Source organism: Mauremys reevesii, linkage group 5, assembly GCF_016161935.1.
Source record: "Mauremys reevesii isolate NIE-2019 linkage group 5, ASM1616193v1, whole genome shotgun sequence".
NCBI lineage: Eukaryota > Metazoa > Chordata > Testudines > Geoemydidae > Mauremys > Mauremys reevesii.
The window spans coordinates 8,711,899-8,737,671 of record NC_052627.1 but is presented as its reverse complement, the minus strand read 5'-3'; the positions used below and the strand labels follow the sequence as shown (position 1 = coordinate 8,737,671).

The following is a 25,773-nucleotide window of genomic DNA, read 5'->3' as shown; positions in this document are numbered from 1 at the left end:
AGGACAGGAACAGAGGCCAGTTCAGCAGGGCCCCAGACAGGATTCAGGAGACAGGAAGAGGGCAAATGAGCCAATGGACTGTGCACTGTGGACCTACATCACCCTATACAGACGTTACTGACCTCCTTGCAGGAACCCCAGGGCAGGATGCTTGAGCGGAGCAGGACAGGCTGCAGCTACAAGACTGAGGCAGTGTGGGGAAGGCTGAGAGTGAAGGCTTGCTTGGTGGAAAGCAGCTGGAGTGTTTGTATGGAGGAAAGCAGGGCTAGTATTTAAAGCAGGTTGTGAAGGGCTCCATAAGCTTCCCATAGAGAGGTTGAATTCAAGTAGGAAAGTCTGAATGAGCACAGAGAGATGAGGCTGAGAGTTCAAGTCCTGAGAGGTGCACAGGGCAGACAGGAGGCAGGGAAAGCCAGCACAGGGCTTGAGGCTGCCTAAGGGAGAGGAAAAATTTGGGAGTGAATTGAAGCTTTGTAATGTTGTTGCCTGCTTTGCATGGGAGAATAACTGAATCTGTTATTCTATTGCCACTAATATAATAATATTTCTTGCTTAGACTTTTCTCTCTTTCTCTTTCTGCTTTAATTATCTTTAGTTACAAAATCTGAAAAAACTGTTTGAAAAGCAATAGAAAGAAACAAAAAGACAAAAAACAAAGAGACAGACACACAACACACACAAGTTTACAAGGTCTAACACTGGGTCACTTGCATATGAAGGTTGGTATGTGCTGTTCATATAATCCATTGGTGCTGTGTCTGCATGGTGATGGGGGTTGAATTGGTTCTTATAGGTTGGGGTGGTGGGGGGTGATGGGGGTTGGGGGGTGGTGGGTGGGTGGGGTGGATGGTGGTGGGGAGGCTGCTGGTGGGCAGTGGGGGCTGGCTGCTGGTGGTGCTGGATGCTGGGGAAGCTGCACAAGGGGGGTTGGGTGGCAGGGGGGCGGGGGTGCTGTAGGCATGGCAGTGGGGTGCTTGCATAGCAGGCTGCTCTATGGACTCTATAGACTCCAGCAGTGCTTCTGCTGCTCGCCCGTTTCTCTTGCTTTCTGTGCTTCTCTTTTCTCCTCCTGTTTCTTTTCTCTTCTTTTTTCCTCTTCTTTCTTTCTCTCTCTTCTCTCTCTCTTTTCTCTACAGCTTGTCCTGCTCTTCTTTCTTGGATTTTTCTTTCTTTTTTTTCTTTTTGTCTTCTGTCTGAACATGAACAATCCAGTAGGTCAAGTCACTGTGTACTGTACAACACAAACACACAAACATTGTCAAGGGCACATTGTATCCACTAGACACAGACAAGTTCACACACACTGAGGGGAGTTCTTCTCACTTGCATCTCTAAGTCAACAGGAAAAAGGAAAAGAAAACAAAACAAAAGAAATGGTTATAGAGGAGGTGAGGGATGAAGGAGAGTGAGGAGGGAGGGAGAGGAGGGTGAGAGGGTGAGGAGTGATGGGGGTTGGGGGGTGGTGAGAGGCAGAGAGCCAGTATCTCTTCATCTCTCATCATTTATCTCTTTCTCTTCTTTTTCCTAGGAAAGAATCTCCCCAGATTTTTCAAAGGGGGGAGGGGCGGAGCCTGTTTCCTTGGCCGAGCAATGGCCGGGCCGGGACCAGAGCGGCGGAGCTGTGTTCGAAGTGTCCCCCGCGCGGCGAGTGTCCCCACAGTGTCACCGTCCGTCACTGGGACAAGGGACACAGTGGCTCTGCCTATAAACCTGCCATGGCCATATACTGCTGCTGCTGGGATTTGCTGATGAGATGAACTGAAGCAGATTATGAGATAACTGAAGCAGATTAGATTCACGCGACCACATCCACATGCAGCCATCACCTTGCTCTTCCACATCCCCCATCCCCTTCCTCCCACCCCCTTTTCCCAGCCCCCCCCAAAACCTCTGCTTGTCTCCTCCCGCCTGCTGCTGTCTGCCTGCTGCTGCTTCTGCCTCCTGCCTGCTGGAGAAGCCCTGGCTGCAGAGCTCCTTCCTGCTCCTCTCCAGTCTTCCCCCCTCCCAGGTTCTTCACATTCCTCTCCTCCTCCCCTCCTCCCTCTCCTCCTCCTCCCTCCTCTCCCTCCTGTGCCTCCTCCTCCTGTGGGGTTGGTGGATTGCAGTGGGGTCACCCATCTATCTTGTCCATCTCCCTGTGGTGGCATCAGCTCTGGGAGCAGCTCGGGCCGGTCTCCCCTCTCGGGGAGCTCCTCGGCTCTCTAGGCGCTTTCATAGCACTTTGTGCGTCACTGTAGTCATGGCCCCCATCATGGCTGGCCCCAGATATCTGCTCAATACTATATTAATTCTGAGATATCTGAACAGCGTACTGCCGGAGCGCAGCCATGATGCTGATGCCTGGTCCTGACCACACCCTGTCCTGATGCTCACCTGCTCGGCTGCAGATGCGGCATGGGTACCTGCTGACTGTAACTGATAAACTGATGCACTGCTGCAAACAGGAAGGAGATTTTTGAAGGAGATTTTTAATTTAAAGGGCAAGGCAAGGTCGGGGGGAGCAAAGGCAGTAGAGTGCACTGAGAGCAAGAGTGAGCTGAACAGAGCTGGGGGATAGCTCCTTATATTCCCTGGGAGACAGGTAGCAGGTGTGTGTCCACCACCTGAGCAGCAGCGCTGCTGTCAGCGCTGCTGCACTCATACCCCCCCGGGATGGGTTTTTTTCAGCCAGCTGCACCAGGAGGGGGCGCTGCTGGGCTGGCTGCCCTGCAAGTGTGGACGGGGTGTTAATTGCAGCGCTGGAAAGCCTCCACCAGCGCTGCAACTTGTAAGTGTAGCCAAGCCCTCAACCTCACTCTTCTAATACTTGTAGGCTATCATCAGGTACCCTCTTGGACATCACTTTGCCGAGCTCGGTATTACTCGCCACCTCTTTTATACTTTCCTGGTGAGCCAGTCCCTCCAGCCTTCACGTATGCGTGTCTCTCTCTCTGGCTAGAATTGGTTGGATGCAATACTCCGGGGCAGTCACACAGAGAGGGGCTGCAAGCTCTTTTTCCATAACATTAATGCTTGTGTGTTTACAGCCCAACTTTGCACTGGCTGCTTCTGAAGCCATATCACTTTGCAAGCTCACATCTGATTTCTGTTAAGTGATTGGCTATTTGCTTGGAACATTCCAAGCATTACGCAGCAAGAGAGAGTTGTAACAACTAACCACACAACCAAAAGAAAGAGCTGGGGTTTGCAAAGAGGCCTAAAGGAATTAGGCACTTAAAAGCCATTAAAATGTGATGGGGGCATCTAATTCCCTTAGTCTCCTTTGAAAAGCCCAGCCACACATTTTATACTGAAATTACAATTAGAGTGAGGTTTTTAAATTTAAATTACACAAGTGCCATGTGTAAGAAAGGGGATGGAGGCTGCACACAACAATGATCCGTGGTCAAGCCAGGGCACCCACCCTCAGACTTCCAGCTCCCCAGTGGTTGCCTCTCTTGGGCAGAGACCTGTGTCTCACTCCCTTCTGACCAGTATATATCCAGACTGCACACTTCCTTGCAGGGGCACTGGAATGGGCGGTGGGGGGGGGGGCACACTAGGTGGCCATGGCCCTCCCACTTTTACAGGCCGTAAGGGCAAGCGACAGGGAGTGGAGAGAAGTGAGTGTGGGGCAGGGCAGAGGCACTGGTGGCCTCCCACACACACCTTTAGGGAGCACTCCTGCTACCTTTTCTTCACTGTATATTTCCCAGCAAAGACAGGCTGCCTAAATAGACTTGCTTTCTCTTCAGAGACTGACAGCAGAGTTTGCTACAGATAGCTCACCTAGAAAGAGCTGTGTGGTAGCTGACTTTATTCTTGGGGTTCAAAGCACTACAGAGAAAACATTAGAAATTATGAGAGCCTACAAGCATGCTAATAGGCTTACCAAATTTAACTCCTAACCCTAACATGGATTCAAACCCTCACCCCAAGTGACTCCAGGTGGTTACCAGTTCATCACAGCTTCAGCTCAGAACCAGAACACTTTCATGAAAGTTTAGCCCACTGTTTTATACAGATCAAGGGTCTTTGACCTGGAGTTTCCCCATAATTAGTATACCCTGAAGAGAGACCTTTTGTATATCTTCAAAAGGGTGCGATCCAAGGGGAGAATTTGCCTTCCCCTCACCTCAAAGTATTCCTAGGAAATCTGCTTCACACCTATTGTTCCAAAAAAGATGTTTGAATTGCCTCATACCTTCCAGAGATTGCCTTCATGCGGTCTTTCTGCTAAAGAAGTTCCATACAATCACATTCCTAATACAATGTGCCCCAAAGGCATTATAGTACCTACTTCAGTAAGGTTGATCATCATTCAATAAAGTTCATTCAGGATATTGGCAGCCTGTCACAGTCCTAAACTGCGTAAGGGCCCAGTTAGAGCCAAGGAGGTGGCGGCGGCGCATATGCAGGACACAGACAATGGTGTTCTCCATATGTTCTAAGGGTCACATGAATTCCTTTATGCTGAATGCAAGTTGGAAATCCTCAAAGCACTTAAATAGTTAATACAATCAACTTGCCCAGGAACCTGAGGTAAAGTGTTAAAATAATCACTCTACAAAGTAATTTATAAAAGCTTACTTCTTTTTTCCCCTTAGACATGCAGAATAAAAAAGGCACAGATCATTGCAAAATAATGTATCAGACAAATCCTGCAGTAACTACAGAAGGGGGTGGGTGAGAATTAAGCCTGCCACTTTGAACACTGTCTTTTCAACGTACAGTTTAAAAATGGTGCAGTAGAGTCCACAGTTAAAGGATCATCAGGTATAAATGGAAGGGTTGAAAAAGTTATTTTTCTTGTAACAGGAACTCCAAAATTCATATGCTACATTATTATTATGGTGCTTGGAATGAATAATCCAGCAAAGAGAATAAGCTTGTATTGTAGTGAATGATGTGGTTAACAAGCTCTTTCAAAACTTCCCCAGGAGCACCTGTTCCTTGTACACCACAGTCCTTTCTGATCATAGCAATTCATGCTCTGTGCCATTGATGAGCCTTTTCCTCAGAGCTGCTGGGTCTCCGAGCCCAGGCCAAGCAGAGAACAATCATCACTCACAAAATTAAAAACAAAAAACAAAAACACTTTAAAGAAGAATATGGAAGCTGTTGCCCCATCTGTACACTTATCAATAAGAAAGTCACCTTTTTTCTGCCCATGAAAGCTCAGAGGGTTCTATAAATGTGACCCTAGTTCAATAACTGTCTTATGGATATTGAGGAGCTCAATCAGATTTATAACATACATTGATCAAGGGGTTACTGTCACAGGGTGCACTCACTGCCTCCTGCTGCCTGTCCTGGGGATTCACTCTGCCAGCTTACGTTCTCCCTCCAGTGATGTCTTCCCCCAGTCTCTTTCGCTCTGCAGCCCCTCCAACTCCCGGATCTGCAGTCTTCTCTTCATGGCTCAGCTCTCCAGCCAGCTCACTAAAGTCCTCCTCTTTCAGAGAATTCAGTCTTTCCAGACCAGCTGCCTGGATAGCATCTCCAGTGCCCTTTGCCACTGCCTGGCAGGGGAACCTATGCCCACCCACTACACGAGGTTCCAGCCCAGGGACCCAATAACAAGCTGCCAGAGTCCCTGTACAGTCCTACTTCTTGCTACTGTTTCCCTGGGCTTCTTTCTATACCACTAGCTCCCACCCTCTCTGGGTTTGCCAGCTTCCCAACTCTCTCCATGCAGGTGATTTCCCTGCAGCCTTTCCCAGCAGCAGTCCTTAAACACCCCTTCCTCTTCCCAGGGAGTGACTGCCTGTAGACGGGCCGGACTCACCCCCACAGCGCCTCCTGCTGGTGACTCCGGGAATTGCTCAGTCCAGCGTTCGGAGCGCCCTCTGCAGGCTGGTGATCCACCTGTCCTCAGGCCCCCTGTGTCCCTCCCTGGACCCAGTGCCCTTTTACATGGGGGTGCACTGGGTCTCCCCTCCTTGGGGAACCCCCACCCTCTAGCCCCACCTTGCCTCAATATTGGCTACTGCCAGTCATTGTCTAGCCCCACACTCTGGTGCAGACTGCAGTATCAGCCACTCATCACTGGCAAAGGGGTTTGGACCTGCTGCCTTGGCCTACCCCTGGGCTGCCCTCTGCAACCCCCAGTACCTGTTATTAGCCCTCTGCTAGGCCACAGCCTGGGCTTTCTAGGCTGGAGCTCCCCAGCTCCTCAGCCTTTCCCCAGCCCTGCTTCACTCAGGTATCTGGTCTCTAGCTCCCTGCAGCTAGGCCCTTCTCTCTCTGAAGGCAGAGAGAGACTGTCTTGGCTTCTAGCATCCCTGGCCTTCTTATAAGGCCCTTGGCTCAGTTTGGGGCATGGCCCCAGCTGCAGCCACTTCCCCAATCAGCCCAGCCTTGAGAGCAGCCGCTCTCAAGCCCTGCCAGGCCACTTTTAAACCCCTCACAGCAGGAGCAGGGTCCACCCTGCTACACTGCCCCATTTCAGCAACCACCACCCCTGCCTGCAGGCAGCCATCTGGCTTTGTACAGGCCCCTCCTGTTCCTGCATAGGTGAGCTTGTTCCTCTAATTAGGGCTTTCTTCTCAGCCTCCCATCTGCTAGGTTAATTGGCTCATCAGGCCTCCTTAAACTCCTTCCATTCCTGTGTGGGGTGGACACAGTCACACATACAGGGGAAGAGTTTCAAAAAGGGGAGCCTAAACCCAGGCTCCTAAGTCCACATTTAGACCCTTAAATAAGTTTCCTGATTTTCAAAAGTGCTGAGTACCCAGCAGCTCCTAGGGTTAGAACCTCTGAGTGAAGTACGAGTCTAGGCTAAGGGCTCAAGCCAAATGTTCTATGTATTTTGACAGACACCCCAAGCTCAGACCCTAAACATCATGTATTGAACCCATCCCCTTTTTGTTGCTTTGTTCACATGGCAGACGTGTTATTACATTACATTAGCACTCGGAGGCCTCAAAGTAGATCAGGGTTCCATTGTCTTAGGGGCTGTACATACATATAATAGGAGACATTCCCAGCCTCATAGCAGTTACAGTCTAAATGGGAAAGATGGACCGAGGATGGGAGAAAGGAAATATTGTCATCCAAATTTTACAGCTAGGAAACAGACAAGAAATGAAAGGAGTCCTAGCATCTGTTAATACATACTCTATATCCCGCAAAAGTCTTGTCTAAGCCACTGGCCAAAAACTTAGGAACCAAGCTTCACTTTTGCATCTCTCACCTTAACAAAGGTGACACAGTCGGCAAAATACTATGGGAGCCTGAAAACCAAATCACTGAGTAGTTATTAGCTCTCCAAGGTCATTCTAACAGTTCTGTTATCAGTGACAGGAGAAAATGTGGCAAAAGCCATGTGGCAAATACACTGCGTATTATGGTTCTGTGCATGGGCTGAAGTTAGATTGCTTTGTATATCCTGTGTCAGTTATAGTTCTGATAATACACTTTAATCACTGGACATGACTTGACCCAGGGCTGGTATTACGTACAGAAATAGTCTAGGACTCCCTTTGCCATGGCTGAGTTCAGGAGTGGCAACCTGCAGATGTGCATATATATTTTTAATTGATCCGGCCATTATAAACCCAGGAGGATGTTTCAGACTCGTTTGTGTAGCTTTTGAATAGCAAAGCACCTATTGACTTCTATTGTGTCAGATCAGGCTCCAAAAGTTATTTGTTTTACATTTTGAAAATTATATCATGGAGTACAAACTTCCTTTAAAAAAAAGCTGAAATTTGTAAAGTATAAAATCCACACTGAAATACTATAGGATTCCGATTCATCATTTTTCTCTAAGGTTATATTAATCATAAAACGGTACTGTGAAGGCATTTTACATTATTTATAAAATATTTTCTCACTGTTGTTCCAGATCAGAGATTATAACACCACTAGCGGCTAGATAGTGAATCCTCGCCACTCATGCTGAAATATTTCCTCCCACATATATGAATTGTGTCTAGAAAGGCTAAACACGATTGGGGTCCCATTGTGTCATGCCGTGTAGACACTACAAGATAGTCCCTACCCTGCAGAGCTTACAGTGTCAATGCATATGTCAAAAAAAGGGTAGGAGAAAGAAAACATCATTATCTCCATTTTAAAGATGGGGAACCGAGGCACTGAGAAATTAAGTGATTCACCCAAGGTCATAGGGGAAGACTGTGGCAGAGGTGAACACAAAGCAGGTTTCCTGGGTCCCTTTGCAGTGCCTTAACTTCAGGACCATCTTTCTTCTCTGATACCTTATACTATGCAATGGGGTTTCCCTTTAAGATCACCATGATGTTGCAACCAGTGTGCCCTAGCTCTGCTGGCACTGGAGTGCCGTGCACGAGCAATTAGAGGTCTGCTAATAAAAATACATGAAGCCTGTCTCTGGATTTACTTTCTGCTAGCAGCAAATAGCACAAAATGCTTGACACATTCATTTCAGTATCATATTCCCAGCTGGAAAAGCTAGGTGAAGGATCACCCTACCCAGCAATGAGCTCAAGAGGCAGTGCTAAGAAATGACCATTCCCCACCCCAGTGGATCTTCTCTTGTAAACGTGGCATAGAGACTGGAGGACACAGCCGGGCTCCCTTTTTAGTGTGGCACAACATGGGCAAACCATTGCAACCACACAGATGTCGGTTGGCAACATGGGAGAATGAGAAGAGCCAGTCTACTGATAATGCCTTGTATAAGGAGCTGGGCAGGAAATAGTTTTTCCACCCCGGGAGTATTTTTCAGGGGTTGAAATTTTTTCCCATTTCAAATTGGGACTCAGACAAAATCTCCAAAAATTGTGAGCCAACCAAATCCCCAAACCCACACAGTCAATACCCACCTTTCACTGTGATCATTTCAAAATGTTTCATTTCCATTTAGATATTTTCCTCTATCAAAACAAAAAGTCATTTCAAATTGGAAATTTTTGTTTCCAAAATGTTGAACAAAAACATTGACAATTTTCAAGCCCCCCCCCACTTTTTTTTTTTTTTGAGCCAAGAGATTTGTCAAATCCAAGTCTCTTTTGCGGACAGTTTTGATTTATCAGCATTTCTTAATGAAAAACATGAGAGCAAAAAACTCCCGACTAGCCCTACTTATATACAATACACCCTAAAAGTGATGGAAGAAAGACCTATCGGTATAAAATAAATGTTTTGTTCCACAGTCTTCACATCTTTATTCTCTTGTGCTATCAGTCACTATAAGTTGTGCGAAAGTTCCTCCTCTACCTTGGTGGGTCCTACGCTTCTTGGCGGATTTGCTCACCTCAGTGATCTTCCCCTCTGGCGGAACCCACAGTTTGGGTCAACTCCTCCTGTGTCTGATCAGGAGTTGGGAGGTTTGGGGGGAACCCGGGCCCACCCTCTACTCCGGGTTCCAGCCCAGGGCCCTGTGGATCGCAGCTGTCTATAGTGCCTCCTGTAACAGCTGCATGACAGCTACACCTCCCTGGGCTACATCTCCATGGCCTCCTCCAAACTCCTTCTTTATCCTCACCACTGGACCTTCCTCCTGGTGTCTGATAACGCTTGTACTCCTCAGTCCTCCAGCAGCACAGCCTCTCCCTCTCCCTCTCCCTCTCCCTCTCCCTCTCAGCTCCTTGCACCTCTTGCTCCCAGCTCCTCGCATGCACCCCTCACTGACTAACTGGGAGGCTTTTAACTAGTTCCAGCCAGCCCTTGATTGGCTTCAGGTGTCCCAATCAATGTAGCTGTCTCCACTGCTTTCTAGAAAGATCTTAATTGGCCCCAGGTGTCTTGATTAACCTGGAGCAACTGACATTTGGTTACCACGGTACCAGGGATTTGTTTAGCCTGGGGCTAACATACCTGTTCCTCACTACTTTACTGTAGCCATCTGGCCTTACCCCATCACAAAGTATATAGATGGATTTATCATTTGAATGGGAGTCACACACAGATTCTGGTATATTAAACACACACCATATGGGTCTATTCTCCTCTCGATGCACAGCGGTAATGCCTGTTAACATGGGAGTTGCAGGGCCCTAGAGAAGAGACTTGATCTCTATCTCCATTTGTGAACCATCTCTCCATGCATGAAGTGCCAAGGCAACTGTGCTCCTCTGGGACAATATAGCAGTCACAGATCCCAGGACAGATCCCAGGACAAAGCACAAAAGGAGGCAAGGTGGGATGGTTGGTCTAGTGGACAGGGCACTGTTTTGACACACACAAGAAAACTGGGTCCGATTCTTTTTTTTGAGACACAGACTTCTTATGTAACATTGGTCAAGTCTTTAATTTACTTTGTGATTCAGCTCCCCAACAGTTAGATGCAAATAACAGTTTTCTATCTCACAAGGGTGTCGTGAGGATAAAATCCATGAAATGATTGTAGATTGGACAGATGCTGCAGTAGTGAGAGTCATATGAATACCCACACAGGACGGACAATAACGCACACTTAGTGAGTAAACTATACCTGGCGAGTCCAGCAGTGGAACAAAGTTCCAGAGGATGTTAGACTACTCCAGAGTCTGACCACCTTTAAGAAATGCTGCAGGACCTTCTTAATAGGATGTGCGCTATAACAAAACCCTACACTATATAAAGGACAATTTCTGAACTGGGGCTCAGGGCCTGCTGGCCCCTCCCATATTGCTAAATAAAGAGGGGTCCTGACTGAATAATGGGCAGACCTGATATGGACAAGGTTGACAACCACCGAGATAGAGCCCTACAACATGTATTTCAGCCTTTCCAAAAACCAAACACTTCAACTACAAGTTTCACAGCTCCCTACTTTTTCCACAGGAACTTGACTTGTTTGCACCGAGATTCCCTGCTGCCAATGATACAACAGATTGCTAAGAGGCTGCAGTTAGCACGTGGAAGAGCACATGGCTCGACACCTCCTATTTTGGAAAACAATAGCTCCCTTCCTTTGCAAATTAATTTTAATAACTGTGGATAGTTTACTGTGAGTTGAAGAGTTTTGCATGAACACACACAATTAAATTAATATGCAAATGCCCTAGCTCCTCAGAGAATACTAAGAGCTATTCTTTGTGACACATGAGAGGAGAGGAAGAGAAGAAAAAGAAAAAAGAAAACAAACCAACAACCCCAGAAAAAAATCTTATTCAACAGAGTGGATTTTCTCCCCTTTTCTTCTTTAGACTAAGACCATTTGAAAGGGATTTCAAGCCTGACTGAAACAATGCCCATTGATGAAGCAGAAATAAAGAAGGAAGAGAAGTCATCGGAGATAAAGCAAAGAGGAAGAGACTGGTTTCAGAGCATCCCACGTTGTTAAAAACTGACCCCAACAAGTCTAAATCATGACAGAAGTGGCATTTACTGTGTCAGACGGCACAAAGGCTCCCTTTCTTCCCCGGCCTGTGGGGACTGGCTCTTTCTGCAGCCATGTTTGAGTAAAAGCCTGAGACAATTACCGCAGACTGTGGCCCCTCACCCTCAAGCTGTCAATCAGCTCCCCAAGCAGATGGGCTCCAGAACAAGAAAAGATGGTTTCCAAGTGGCTTGTTCCCCCAGACCAGCCTTTCATATCCATGCTGGGGGAGCCCACAGTAATGTTGACCCCGCTAAGCGGATGTCAGGTTCCCTGAAAGCAGACACTTCTGCTGCACTGAGCATTCGGAAGCCCCATCAGGAGCCTCTTTGTAGTGATGGATCATGAAAGGGAAGGCCTGGCCATGCTTCCCAGAAGCCTCCATTCTACAATTGGCTCTGGGCTGAGACAAGAGCGTGGAATGATTCAATGATAACTGGGCCTTCTTATTAAAAAAAAGCCAGACTTATTTGTTCAGATCCCTTCTAGCTGGCTTTGTGGATTTGTAGTGATTAGATAGATAGATAGATAGATAGATAGATAGATAGATAGATAGATAGATAGATAGATAGATAGATAGATTTCTCCTGCCCTACACAGTGAAATAAAGAGGCAGTAAAGTGTCCTCAGCCCTCCTTTCATTCCCCTGCATGGCATCCTGGCATGACTGCTCAGTACAGGCAATGGGTGAGAACATGACTATGCTACTCATGAAGGCGAGCAGGGAGCATATGGAGAGGGGCAATGAAGCTCTGTCATCTTCTCCCTCCATGCAGGACAGCACCACTGAGCCAGCGTGGCCTGGGGGAAACCAGGATGATAACTGTGACTCTTAGGTAGCTGTGTCACCTGCTCAGGGCAAGATGTAACACCCCAGGATTGCCCTTACTTTTGCACACTGCATGTGAGTTACCTAATGGGACTGCGGCCATCCTGAGTACGCTGACTCTATTAATATAATAGAATCATAGAATATCAGGGTTGGAAGGGACCTCAGGAGGTATCTAGTCCAACCCCCTACTCAAAGTAGGACCAATCCCCAACTAAATCATCCCAGCCAGGGCTTTGTCAAGCCTGGCCTTAAAAACCTCGAAGGAAGGAGATTCCACCACCTCCCTAGGTAACCCATTCCAATTCTTCACCACCCTCCTAGTGAAAAAGTTTTTCCTAATATCCAACCTAAACCTCCCCCACTGCAACTTGAGACAATTACTCCTTGTTCTGTCATCTGCCACCACTGAGAACAGTTTAGATCCATCCTCTTTGGAACCCCCTTTCAGGTAGTTGAAAGCAGAAATCCCCCCTCATTTTTCTCTTCTGCAGATATAACCATACCCAGTCAGGACAGCAATGGCAGCGGTGCCAAGAAGAGGAAATGAAATGGATCGAGGGGAATCTGTTATTCTGTGGAGTGCACAGATTCCATCTCAGACTCACATTTAACAAAAAAGATTAACTCCCAGGAACAAGCGAGCGGACGTTGTGTCACTATCAGAGGGGTAGCCGTGTTAGTCTGGATCTGTAAAAGCAGCAAAGAGTCCTGTGGCACCTTATAGACTAACAGACATATTGGAGCATGAGCTTTCATGGGTGAAAACCCACTTCGTCGGATGCATCACTAGTGACTGTATCAGTTCCTTGGCCTGCCTGGGCTGTCATAGACACAATGGCAGGAAGGCAACATCCAGCTGGTTGGCATGCTCATTTTCCGTAGAGACGGCTCAGTGCTTTCAGTTGTAAGATTTCCAATATTGTTACTGGCTAGTGTTCAAGAACTACGAATCAGGCCCCCAGATCCTAGAACTGGCGTGAAAATAGGGAGAATTTTTTAAAAAAATGCTGGGTACTTATTTAACCTGTATTTTTTTAAGCCTTTAGGGTTCAAGCTTTTCTATAGAACCATGTGGACGTGAGAATTGCAGTTTTCCTTTAAAAAAGTAATCACCAGGCGCTAGGGCTTTAAGTACCAGACCAAATACTGCGAGTCTGGTGACACAGTAATGAAATTTGACAACACCGGTTTCTCAACATTACCCCCCTCCTTTCCTGCTGATATTATTAGCTCTGATTACCCCTGTGCTTCTGGCAGACCATGTGCCAGCTCATGCCAAGGCCCCAGGCCTCAGTGAACACTGACAAATGCACAGTTGGAAATCTGTCTGGCTCACCTGTGGTTTAGTATAATTAAAAATAGATAGTAGTGTTATCAGAATGTATTTAGACTTTATGGAATGACTGTAGGATGCTGCATGTATTAATCCTCCTTATAATGTCTGTATCCCAAGGTATGAAGTTATATCGCGTGTTTGCATTGTAAACCTCTGTAATTCTGTTACTCAAACAGGAAAAGAAGCATTAACGAAGATAAAGTGCTCGTCCTGCACACAGCATGGCCCATTGAAGGCAAATGAGCCATTGGCCATGTCTACACTAGACTTTTTTAGCCACAGACTTCTTATGTAACGTTGGTCAAATCACTTTATTTACTTTGTGATTCTGCTCCCCAAGCGTGAGATGGAAATAAGAGTTTCCTATCTCACAGGGGTGTCGTGAGGATAAAATCCATGAAATGATTGTAGATTGGACAGATGCTACAGTAGTGAGAGTCATATGAATACCCACACAGGGTGGACAATAACGCACACTTAGTGAGTAGACTATACACGACAAGTCCAGCAGTGGAAGCAAGTTCCAGAGGATGTTAGACTACTCCAGAGTCTGCCCACCTTTAAGAAATGCTGCAGGACCTTCTTCTTTGAGAAAGCATTTCCATGGTGACCAGATGACATGTCTGCAGCAAAAAAACTTCAGGACCAGACTTCAAAGAGAAACTGCTGAGCTTCAGTTCATCTGCAAATTTGACACCATCAGCTCAGGATTAAACAAAGACTGTGAATGGCTTGCCAACTACAAAAGCGGTTTCTTCTCCCTTGGTTTTCACACCTCAGCTGCTAGAAGAGGGCCTCATCCTCCCTGATTGAACTAACCTCGTTATCTCTAGCCTGCTTCTTGTTTGCATATATATACCTGCCCCCGGAAATTTCCACTGCATGCATCTGACGAAGTGGGTATTCACCCACGAAAGCTCATGCTCTAAAACGTCTGTTAGTCTATAAGGTGCCACAGGACTCTTTGCTGCTTTTACAGATGACACGTGTACCTCTTTCCCACCACACACACACACAAACCTATCCCAAGCAGAGCCGCTATACCCAGGGAAGGGAGAAGAGCAGAAAATTCCATGAAATCCATTGGGAGCAGAACCCTGCTTTGCCCATCTAACTAACCAGGGTGTGCGCTATAACAAAACCCTATGCTAGACAGCGGACAACTGGGGCTCCTGGCCTTCCCATGTTGCTAAATAAAGAGGGGTCCTACTGGGCAGACCTGGTATGGAAAAGGTTGACAACCTCTGAGATAGATTCCGAAGACATGTCATTCTTATGATCCTATGGTACAGGCTTTGAAAACCAATCTGCTTATTTAGATGGCTAAATACGGGCCAAGGGGACTAATTTTAGATGCTCATTTTTGAAAATGTATCCAAGAAGAGGAGGCTAAAGTTTAAACTGCTGCTGCCCATGCCACACCTGTAGTCAATACAAGAAGGATGTTGATCGCCAGGTCTGTCAATGTATCACCTTTCATCGGCACTAATATTTGATTTAAGAAAAAAAAGAACGAACAAGCAAATACTCAATAATGTACTACTTTGTGCAGACATGCAGCTTTTTCTTTAGCACTCAATATGAAAATATTGCAATCTGATACATACTACTTTAAAACAAAAGAAATCTGCATGGAAATTCAAGAGGAAGTGTGACTATAAGCCTAGGCTGATGGAATTTACAAACAAATACATTTGTTTCCTCCTGTATTAACCCCTTTAGCGTCTATATGAAAAGTTCTCTCTAAATTTCCAAAGGTGAAAAAATATGTACTACAATGCCTAATAAGAGTCGGAGCGGAGGGTTGAGCCAATCACTAGTGTTGGGAGGAAATGAATTGCCCAAATAATTAAGCAACTAAAATGAATCCCGGTTGTTAAATTGGAGTGAGTTGAAATTTCTGTCCTTTTTTGGGGGGGCAGGGAGAGAGTCTTCTCTGATTTTGACATCAGTATTGGTACCCTTTAGTTTCTGGTAATCTGTCTGAATTATTTGAAGAGATATCCAAGAAGCTCTGATTCAGCTAATCACTCAACTTTAAGCACACGCTTAAGTGCTGTCCTGGTTAAGCACATGTTTAAATCCATCCCTAAAGTGAAGCACATGCTTAAGTGTTTCCTGAATCCAGGCCAGAGTCTCTGCTGTTATCTAAAATACATTTTAAGTAAAATTCAGGATGTTTGCTTCTTTTCTTGCCCTCTGTCCTATTTTTCCTTGTGTACTTTCTGATCTCAGATTGTTGTGTCTATATATTATTGATCATCTGCTCAAAAGGAATTAATCAATTTCGAAATCGTATATCTTTATAGTGCAGTCTGTTGTTAAATATCATTTACTTGGCCACCCTGAAAATGTTGATATCCTGAAAATTAAAAGTGTTGACCTTATTCAGGTGGATTAGCAAGGAAATAAAAGCTGCAATACCAGATGTACGTAACGATTTTTACAATGTTTCTTTGATGGCAAACTGTCTGCACTGGCAACTCTTTGTAGCAGATAGAAGTGTATTGTTATTATGCAGAAATGAGAAATGATGGTTGCTAATTACAAAGAATGAAAAACATATGGTATGTTTTCTGGAAGTGAATTCATTGAATTATGCAACCTAACACTACTGCAACCTTGATATAAATTCAGTGTTGGGTTGATCACTTGTTCCCTTTTAGAAATTAGCAGCACAATTAGGTAATGGATATGATGAAGGAGGATGGACCACCTCCATAGACAAAGGACACTGGTGATCATGTGTTTTACATGGAGAAAGAAAATGCAAATAATACATTTCAAAGACACTGGAAACTTAGGCTTGTATTTTCAAAGCTGGCATAAGGTTAAGGCAGATTTGGAGCAGCTAGAGGCATTCTGTGTGCTGTCATCACCAAAGCCTGAGCGTAAAGTGGTTTGACTTCATGTGAAATGTCACAGGCTCGCTGAGGTCTGGCCTTCCTTCAGTTGCTCATTATAGTGAAAAGTGATGTTGCATGCTCTTTGGCCACGTCTCCAGGATGGGCTAAAACACCCCAGCACACTGTGCTCTCAAATGCTCCATTGGTGCATGAAGGTGCGCACACCCTGACCCTGCCTGTCACCACCCAAGGGGTCACCCCAGAGATTCGTGGATTCTCAGGTCTGAGCCAGATCGGAGAACTTCACTACACGACACCTGGTCTGACGCCATCACCCATAGTCACTCTGCCTGGTGCAATCATCCTCAGTAGACAATGTGTGTTTGATGATGATGGCAATGCGAGTTAGGTACCCAACTTCCATTGACTCTCCAATGGGATTTGGGTATCTAACTCCCAGCCTTAAGCAGTGGGCAACAGCGTCAATAAAAGTGGCCAGGTCAGGAATCTATCAGGGCCTTGGAAAATTCAAGAAGCATTTATGATACTGGAGCTAGCAAACTTTGTTTTGGGAGCAGGGATTCCAGGGCCGCTGAGAGCAGGGTTCGGGCCCGGTGAAAAATTTTTTTCATGCCCCCCAGCAAGGGCGGACCGGCTAAACAGGGCTGATGAAGCTGGGGAAGCTGGGCCCCATTCCGGACTGCCAGGCCCCGGTAATTCGTACTGGCTTTCCCCCGCCTCTCGTCAGCCCTGGGGATTGCCACATATGGGAGCTGTGCTCTGAGACAAAGCAAACTCCACGTCTAATGCAGAAACTTGCACCTGGATCTGGCATTGCAACAGTCCTCTCCCAGTCTGTGCCCCTGTGCACTCTTTGACCCAGGATAGGCTACAGAGTCACTGCGGGAAGGAAAGGACCAACAGAGACGAAGCCACATGGAAACAAAATTCTGGGGGAGGACCCAAAAAGGGAATTTTCTTCAACATGAACATTAAAGTCCAGGTTGAGATGGTGGTGCTTTGTACTCCAGCCTCTGATTTATTTGGCATTTAACTTTTCTATATTGTAATGTAACATTTCCACTCTATGGCTCCTTTGCAATGCCTTCTTTTCACCTTCTTCACTCTGCTTTCCTCCCTAGCACTGTGCACCTGGGTTATTCCTCCTCCAGTATTGCAAATCATGAATAAGTATTAAATTAGTCTCGACTGAGGTGTGTGCTAGGCACTGAACAAATAGTCACTGTCCCCAAAAGTTTACAATGTAAATAGACAAAAGGTGGGAGGGGAAACAGAGCTGAAGGAATTTGACCAGAGTCACAAAGCTGAAGACTAGACCCCAGGTCAGCTGAGTCCTAGCCCAGTGCCCCATCATGGGATCACCCTGCAGGTCAGGTGGCATCTATTACCTGGGGAGGGGTCGCTGTGATGTCACCCAGACTCTGTATGAGGATTTGAATTTATTGCCATTTTAAAGAATGAAAGAAAACTTGGACTGGTTGTGTGTGTAACCCCTTTGGGGTTCAGAGAGCCTGGCCCCTTTACATCGTTTTCCTGAGGGGGGGAGCAGTGAGAGAAAGGAGGGAAACTTGGGGATGTGGCTCTGGAGCTCTGGAGGGAGAAGGGCTGCAGCCCACAGGCCGTCACAAAGTGAAGCAAGGATGGGGCCGATCGGGGACAGCCCAGGACAGGAGCCTGGAGCAGCACGGTGCCAGGGAGCAATCTCCCGAGAAGGACAGGCCAGAGCTGGACCCAGTATCACGGCTGCCCAGAGCTGCATGGGGCTGTGAGTGCTGGGGCTGGTCACTCTGCACTGGGAACAAAGAGAGATGCTGTAGCTAGTTAAGTGGGGAGGGGGTCGCTCTGTGTGGCTTTGCAGAGAGCGGCAGAAGAGGGCACCGGAGGTTTGCTGGAGGAAAGTTCACTGGTGCCGAAGACGACCAGGAGCTCCCAAGACTCACCACTGGACTGGAACTTTGCTCAGGACTCCTGAACTCTGTGTGCAGACACATTGCTCAGTGTCTGCCCCTCCAGCCTGTGCTACCACTGAGCCTATGGGGCCTTGGCTTGGATGCAGCCCTGTTCTACTGCTCCCCCTGTATTTCCCCTTGTTGTTTATCTCCTCTCATCCCTCTGTAAATAAATATCTCCCTTTCTTATATCCATTGTACTTTTCCTGTGGGTGTGTCTGTTCACTCTGGGGGGTTGGAACAGGCACCCCTGGGGGGGAAGGGATTTCTCCTGCTGCATTCCTGCGCATGCCTTCTCTTGGCCAGAGCTGCCTGCAGAGCAGACTCCATCTTGGCCACGAGGGCGCTAAAGTCCCATGTGCATTGTGCATGCTGTGGGTGGAGGGGACAGTGGCTATGCTGCTGGGACTCCTCTGGAAAAGATGCACTACTGTTTTTATAGCCAGGGCATCACGTTTTTGCCTTTCTTCCATAATCAGGCTCATCAAATGCAAAATTACCATTTCAAGTTGTGTTTCCTCTCAACCTACAGAGGTAAAAACCATTTGCTGAAATTAATAACATTTCTGCAAAAGACTGTGGGGAAATCATGCAAATCAGAGCGAGCAGAGGTGTGTTAAATCCTGGAAAACATTCTTGTAACAGGTGTATTCCTTTAACACTTATTCACAGGGCTAAGAGGTCTCTGTTGATTTATGAAATATATTGTGGCTTGTTACAGGGAGAATTCATTCTATATTGTATTCATTAATTAACTCCATGTTCAGTGTGATTCCTTCACACACACAGCATTTGCCTGTGAACTTGTGGTCCGCCCAGCACATTACCAGCTATGGGACTGGTATTGCAACACCCAGCGGTAGGGACAATCACAGAAGTGTCCGTAATTAGTGGCTGTATCTTTATGATTGCCTCCTTTTCATTTGCTTGAGAATAAAGCTGAGTTTGATTCCATGGCAGAGAGCTGGAGGGACTGAACTCTTCACAGAGATAGGGACCTCATGCACAACTCGCACACACACACACACACACACACACACACACACACACACACACACACACACACACACACACACACACACAAAAGCAGTGCGAGCATTTGAAATATCAAAGTAGTATTTTTGCAGAACAGATTCTTGTCATTGCCATAACACATTTCGGACTATCACAGATATGGTAAAATATAAGTTCTTTTGAAACAAATGTAATTTTCTGCTTATGTTATACCAAGACTCTGCTGTCATTGCTATATGAGGTAGATACCCTGCATATTTCACCTCCAGAAGGATTAGTCTAGAAAAGCCCTACATGCCTGATTAGTATATCACCAATTTTAAATAAATACTTGTAATTATCTACATGGGAAACAAATATTTACTAATGGGCTCTTCAGCCTAGCAGAGGAAGGTCTAACACGATCCAGTGGCTGGAAGTTGAAGCTAGACACATTCAGACTGGAAATAAGGCGTACATTTTTGACAAGGAGGGTAATTAGTCATTGGAACAATTTACCGAGTGTTGCGATGGATTCTCCATCACTGACAATTTTCAAATCAAGATTGGCTGTTTCTTTGAAAGCTCTGCTCTAGGAATTATTTCGGGGCAGTTCTCTGGCCTGTTTTATACAGGAAGTCAGACTGGATTACTACAGGGGTCCCTTCTGACCTTAGACTCTATGAAATACAATCAGCTTCATTTCAAAAGTCTGTAATCAGATTACAAAAAAGATTCAGATTGATAGGTTTGAATTTTGTAAAAAAGTGTGAGTCACACACAAAGTTTACACACACACACACACACACACACACACACACACACACACACACACACACACACATACACACACCCTATCTAGTGTATCTAAGGGCAAATTTTCTAAAGGGTACATTACATAGTGGCTTCTATTTAGACATCTAAATATGCTGTGGGTGATGAGCACTTTTAAAAGTCTGACCTTTAATTTACTGTGTGTGTCATATAATGCAATTATCGGCGGCTAGAATTCATGTGCACATACATACATATACATTTTTACATTAAACTCTCATGCCTAATATATTTGTATCATAGTTGCCAAGCAGCAAATGGAAATCAGAGACAACTCTAGAAAATATAAACCAAATATTCCATATTGTAAAGCGCAAGCCTTCCTAAAGTGAAGGATAAGCAGTTTTCAGACAATTTAAACAGAACAGGACAGGCGCACAAATAGATGGTGGAATATGAGCCAAAGAGAATTTCATTTCATTTATATCTGATTGGCTGCTATAAAAGTAGTCACTACAATCAATCTTTTGGTTAAACTCCTCTGTCCTTCAAGCATTGCAGTGACATGTCTGGGACATGCCAGCAGCCACAGATGCTTCATTAACTGGTTAATCGGCAATTGCTTCGGGGCAATTCAACATTTTTCTGCGAGTTCAAATAGCCCTTCAGGGTAAAACTTGTATTCCCATTGATACCTTTCTGACTGGTGGTGATTACTTGTGATTAGAGTTACCGTCTCTCTTCCAAAGAAGAAGAATAGATCTGAGATTTCATGAAAGCCGGAGAATGGCTGGCATGTCAAAGACTTTTTAACAATAGAGGTACTGTATAGAGTTTATAGCAGGCACCAGTGGACTGCAGGCCAGAGTTCTTTAGCGGTGCATTAGAGATAATTTTCTGTACTGAGAGCTTCACAGAGAGAGTGGCCTGTGTAAGTAGTTCAGTGGCAGGATGTGAAAGCAAACATTGATTTACTGAGCAGACTAAAAGTAGCCATGCAGGCATGTTTTCAGTTTAAATCAAATGCTCATCTAGGGGAGAAATCCTTTATTAATGACAAGCAAACAGTTCTACCAACTGGAGAACCTTTGGAGAGTTACCACCACTAGTGGTGAGTGAGCCTCAGAGGACATTTGTTATCATCTTCCACAAGCAGGCAATCTCCCAACATCCCTACGACATATAATGGTCTCATCTGTGCTAGCAATTTTACCAGCTGCCACCTTGCCTTTTACCCCAACTGTCAGCAGAGCTGGCTAAGCCATTAGTCGCAAGTGGGATGGTTAGCAAGTACTTTGCAAACAGAGCTGATTTTCTTTAAATGTGTTCATTCATTATAGATCAAGCTGGCTGGGAGGTGGTTTCTCATCCCGAGACTTTCTGAGGCCAAGAAAAAAAAAATCCCATCCTGAAGAGGGACAAAACATCAAAATCTCAAAAATATGCATCCACCAAAAATCTGAATTTTGTTTTTTGGAATTAGATTAATTAAAGGCCTTTTGTTTTGATCCAACCTGTTTCTCCCTCCCATTTTATTTTAAATTTTGAACCATAATAATAGATAATCATAATAATGATTTCAAAACATTGACAATTTCATTTCCCCCCTCCAAAAAGAGAAATGTGTTGAAACAGATGCTTTTCCAAGTAAAGATTCAGTTTTAACACATCAGCCTTGCTCCCCACATCCCCCAAAAATCGTTAGCTGAATAATTCCTTACTCTAATTGTAAGTATCCACTAAATATCTTTGAAAAATAATTTTCAGATCATGGACCAAACTTGACGTGAATATTTGCTGTTCATTGATTGTGTCACTGACTGGGATGTGGGCAGTCATGCCCAGTGGTTAGAGCAGGAGTCAGGCATTGGAGCCAAGGGTCAGAAATGGAGTCAGACTCCACATGCCAGAGCTAAGGGTCAAAGCCTACCACAGAAATCAAATCCGAGGGTCAGGAATTAATTACATGGAGTGAAGCAAGGTAGGAGCGAGGCTGGGAACAAGCAGACACAGGCATGATCACAGCCATGGGCAAATGCTTTGAGCAGGCACTGAACTACTGCTGGGCTTAAAACCCAGTCAGCTGACGCTTCCCACCAATCAGGTGCAGCCAATCCTGCAGCGTCCTGCGGGCCAGCTGTGCTCCTGAGGTCGCCTGGAGATTGGCTCTGATCCCTGACAAATTGGGGTTGATCACCCAAATTCTTAGTCTTATTTTTAATCTAATAATGCTGAGTAGACCCATTCATGGACCTAGCATTGTGCTAGGTGTTGTACACACGCAAAACAAAAAGATTGTAACTTCTTTGGGGCAGGGCCTATCACACAATATTATTTCTGGTCCCTGACTGGATGACTGAAATGATCTAACCCAGAGACCAATGAACCACAAAGAGCGAAGGGTGAAGAACGTGAGTGATGATCAATCATAGAATCATAGAATATCAGGGTTGGAAGGGACCTCAGGAATAAACAGTAAAATAAAACCAGAAAATGGCCTGGATGTATTAAAATGGCTTTCAGCAGAATTCACATCCTGTGCACTGTCCACTGCACATCACAGGGAGAAGCAGATTCATGCTCCTCTCATGTCCGTGCTTATCCTGGTTGCAATTTGGTCAATAGTTTGTTGTGGTTACACACAGTGTGGGAATGTAGGATGCAATAATAAAGGAGATTAAAAAAAAACTTGTCTGAGAATTTCTTTTAAAATTTGATGCTTTTATCATTTCTGCTCTGGTTTCTGCACTCACAATTTAAAGAGGAGTAAAATTTTCACAAATACCTAAGGCCAGATTTCCAAAAAGGTTTAGGCACCTAAAGATACAGATAGATGCCTCGTGGAATTTTCAAAAGAGCCTAAACAGGGTAGGTGCCTAACTCCCATGGAATAACCTGCTTATGCTCTTTTGATCTATGTCAGCTGAGAATCTGGATCTTTGACCAGTGGGACTACACATGTACTTAAAGTTAAGCATGTGATTAAGCATTTGCAGGATCCAATCCTTACTCCACCACTGCTGGCCTTCGGGGATGTGAATGAACATACATCTATTACTGCAGATCAGAACCTGTCAGCACAGTAAAATGCTACTCCTGCTCTGTAATTATGCATGATAAACATCCTGATTATAATACATCTCATTCACCTAAGTGATCTCTTAGCATATACATGATACCAGTTTACTGATATAACCAGGCTGTTCCCTGCTTTTTAATGTGCTATTTTCAGAAGGCATATACTTTTCCTCTTCACGATGTTTGACAGGCCTGTATCTTGAATACTGAATGCATCATAATGGGGAGGGAAACTGCTATCCTTCCTCTGGGCAGCATTGGTCCCCAATTGGCTCTCTCTGTTTGTGGTAAGCACTGTGTGTAGCGTGTGTGTGAGTGAGAAAAATCCTCAGGTGAATCTGTTACAGCCTTAGTTAGAGAGACTTCTCTTTTTAGCTCAAGCTGTAGCAGCTCATGCTTTTAGCTCTGGAAGTCACCAGTTCAATCCCCAGCTGTCACATAAGTGGAAGAACCAAAGCACTCTAGCCCAGGTTCTAACAGACTCATATCCTCTGTGGATTGGGCATTAATGGGGACAGGACATGCATTTTTCAGTGAGTTATGTGCATCCATCACCCCTCCTTGACTGTATGACAACCATAGAATATCAGGGTTGGAAGGGACCTCAGGAGGTATCTAGTCCAACCCCCTGCTCAAAGCAGGACCAATCCCCAGATAGATTTTTGCCCTGGATCCCTAAGTGGCCCCCTCACGGATTGAATTCACAACCCTGGGTTGAGCAGGAAATGCTCAAACCACTGAGCAATCCCTCCCCCCAGCCCTGTCTGTCTTGGCTCTTGTAATCTACTTAATCACACTTTATATTAGGCTATGTGTCTAAGGAGTTTACAGAGGGATTTTTATTGATAACAGATGTTATAGACGTGTTGCAGTCATCACTAGTGTGTATTATAGGATTTTTTACTCACGCTAATAGAAGAGGTTACGGATGGTTATAAGCAATGATTCTAAGCAGCCTACTGACTCAGTGGGCTCCAGATTACTCTACAGCAGTGGTCCCCAACTTTTTTGGCTGGCGGGCGCCAGCCGAAGGACCACTGTGGCGGTGGAGCACCTGCTGAAATGCCGCCGAATTTCGGCGGCATTGCGGCGGCGGCTCTCGATGACATCGCTTGCTGTTGACAAGCGACGTCAGCAAGAGGCGTCCCCACCAAAATTCGGGGGCGACGCCTCTCAATGACATCACTTGTCGGCGATAAGCGGCGTCATCGAGAGGCATCCCCGCCAAAATGCCACTGCGGCATTTCGGTGGGTGCTCTCCCGGGGGCCAGGACGCGGGTGCATTAAGATGCCCCTGCGGGCGCCATGGCACCCACGGGCACTGCGTTGGGGACCCCTGCTCTATAGCAATTGATTAACCATGTGTTAAAACATCTATTAAACATTTGTTAACCATTTATAAACTATTTGAAAATGTACCCGTAATACCATGTGTGACTGTCTCAGGGGAGATTTTTCAAAGGCCATGTTCCTATCCCATTGAAGCCAATGGGACTTTAATGGGAGCAAGATCAGAATACAGACTCTCCTTGACTGCGAGCGTGAACCTGCTCTTTGTGAAAATCAAACCCAATATGGCTTTGCCAGGGGAAGAGCTTAAATGGTGAGCTGGACTGGATCAGTCCATGGGTGATAGATTTATCTTGGAAGCCAATTTAAAGCCCCCTTAAAAAGCATGTGTTTCGAGTGTCTTTTCTGTGGCTTTGTTTATATTTCTGCCCCACTCCTGCTAGAGTGATATCAACAGCAAAATTTCTGTTCCCTCCATGGGAGGGAGGGCAGGCCCTTTTGTAGTATAAATTTGCTTCTCAGTTCAATCTACACTGCATTTTTCTTTAATGCTGCAGGGCAATGAAGCAGTTCTTCATCTTAGCAGCTTACTTCAATTTATTGTTGTATTTCAGCTGGGGAGGGAACACCTTGAAGGAAGTAGGACCAAAATACAGATGCTACATTTTTTTAATATAAATATATTGGATGAGGGACACTGAGAATTAGCAAAACATCCAAACGGAGGGTTGTGTTGATAAAGTTGTGCAATTTCATCCTCTTCACTAAGGCTGGGAGGAGAGGATTTGGGAGGGAGAGTAAGGGAATAACCCTGCTAAAGGTACCTCTTGCATTCATATCATTTGGGGGCTTAGACGCTGTGAGCGATATTAGAGTGCTACGAGAAAAAAAAGGCATTCAGTGGAGGAAAAATATACAAGAGAATATATAAGAAACGTCACCAATGCTGCATTTGGGGAAAGGGGAGAAATTACTTGTGTGGGGTTAGAGTCTCAGTTACAATAATGCTGCTTTAAAGCACTTTGGTGGAGTGTAAAGGGCCATAATATGGGCATAGCTCACAGGTACACTCACTGTAAGGTGGCTTGGCACTGCCAGGGTGGTGTCAAGTGGCCCTAGTGTCAGGGAGACTCAGGCCCGTTATGTGCAGTTGATTTACCCGCACCCTGGACTGCTAGATTAGGGCTGGAAACAGTAAACCCTTACTCATAGAAATAGTCCTGTTGGCTTCAGATCTGTGAGGACTTGGCTTAGGCTTAGGAGAGGGGAAAGAAACCAAACCTACATAAGGTCAGTGAGCTAAGAACTAACACGTTGTTTTGACTTTATGTCATATACTATCATAGCATAGTCAGATGAGAAAGAAAGTAAAAATGAAATGTTTT

The 25,773-nt window shown here is 45.6% G+C and overlaps 1 long non-coding RNA gene across 1 annotated transcript in view; it reads right to left on the bottom strand.

The window, feature by feature from the left end:
* LOC120405539 overlaps positions 1 to 5,720 on the bottom strand; it is a 95,374-nt gene extending 89,654 nt beyond the window's left edge. The window contains exon 1 of the long non-coding RNA XR_005598651.1: positions 5,274 to 5,720. This is a non-coding gene — a long non-coding RNA (uncharacterized LOC120405539). The remainder of the gene's footprint in view (positions 1 to 5,273) is intronic.
* Positions 5,721 to 25,773: the final 20,053 nt, after the last annotated feature.